Below are 1,645 nucleotides of genomic sequence, written 5' to 3'. Positions count from 1 at the left end.
CATCTGCAGTTGATTGAATCTGCGTATGGGGAAATGCAAATATGGAGCAATTGTTTATATCCAGGGCCGACTATAAGTTACACATAGGCTCTTGCTTCATGAAGAGTTGGCATTCCTAACCCCAGCATTGTTCCAGGGACAATTGTATTTCTAACTTCACCATGCCATTTCAAAAGACTTTACTCATTATACAGATGAGGAAAATAAAGGTCAGGAAGCAGGGTATTTCAATAGGCTAAAAGTATAGATGTTGGAATCAAATATGCTTGATAAATTAACTGCACCATTTACTGGCTGTATAATCATGTGTGAACATATGTAAAATGTCTTCCATTACACCTACCTTGTAAGGTTTTTATGCAGCTTAGTAAAATAATGAATTTCAACCTGGAACTTAATAATACTCAGTTCATAGCACTAATTATTGCTTTTTAAAAAATACATAATTGTGGAATTTAAATTTGCCTAAATTATATATCACTGAAAGTGAAAGTGAAGTTGCTCAGTCGTGTCTGAATCTTTGTGAACCCATGGACTGTACCCTACCAAGCTTCTCTGACCATGGGATTTTCCAAGGAATAGTACTGGAGTGGATTACCATTTCCTTCTCCAGGGGATCTTCCCTACCCAGGGATTGAACCAGGGTCTCCTGCATTGTAGACAGACGCTTTACCATCTGAGCCACCAGGGAAGTATGAGAAAGAAAGTGAAAGTGAAAGTCGCTCAGTCGTGTCTGACTCTTTGTGACCCCAAAGACTATACAGTCCATGGAATTCTCCAAGCCAGAATACTGGAGTGTGTAGCCATTACTTCCTCCAGGGGATCTTGCCAACCTAGGGATTGAACCCAGGTCTGCCACATTACAAGTGGATTCTTTACCAGCTGAACCATAAGGGAAGCTCAAGAATACTGGAGTGGGTAGCCTATCTCTTCTCCAATGGATCTTCCCCAACCAGGAATCAAACAAGGATCTCCTGCATGGCAGGTGGATTCTTTACCAACTGAGCTATCAGGAAAGCCCACTAAATCTGAGATATGAACCCAAATTGTATACCTCATACCTCATCTTCTTTTTATTGGTCAGAGCCATCATAGCACTGCTTGATGATTCAGAGCCAATGAAATAGCAGCAACTTGTACCCTCCATGCTGTAATAGATGTCTTAACCATGCTATTTTCAGCTCTGTTTCTTCTATTCCTCAGTCTTGATCTAGACTTGTGTCCTAGGAGGACTGCACAGACTCTGAAACACAATGCTAAAAAAATTCATGGTGATTTTTTTTCTTTAGAATGCTCACTCTTTCCTTCCTTTGTATTGGGTACCAAGACTTTAACATTTAATTATATATTGGGTAGACCACTATAATTTGATAGCAGTTTTTTGCTCTGAAAAAGTTCATTTATTCTCACATGTTTTTATGGGGTGTTGGACTCAGAATGACTTACTCTGAAGTGTAGGATTGAATACGTGAGACTTTAAAGATTTTATGGTTCAAGTTCTAACCCACTGTGAGAAACTTCTCTACAATATCCCTGACAGGTAGATAATCCAGCTTCAAAGAAAAAGCTTACTACCATATGCAAGAACACAGTTATAGAACCATGAAAATAAGATTAGAAGAGGCCTTAGGGATTCAATGGTATA

General features: G+C 39.1%; 1 non-coding gene across 1 annotated transcript; it reads right to left on the bottom strand.

The window, feature by feature from the left end:
* Window positions 1-619: 619 nt before the first annotated feature.
* Window positions 620-691, bottom strand: TRNAC-ACA. The gene has a single exon. It is a non-coding gene; the product is annotated as a tRNA-Cys (tRNA).
* Window positions 692-1,645: the final 954 nt, after the last annotated feature.

This window comes from Oryx dammah, unplaced genomic scaffold, assembly GCF_014754425.2.
Source record: "Oryx dammah isolate SB20612 unplaced genomic scaffold, SCBI_Odam_1.1 HiC_scaffold_23, whole genome shotgun sequence".
NCBI classification, from domain to species: Eukaryota; Metazoa; Chordata; class Mammalia; order Artiodactyla; family Bovidae; genus Oryx; species Oryx dammah.
Note: the sequence above shows the minus strand (reverse complement) of the source record. Positions and strands in the feature narration are given on the sequence as shown.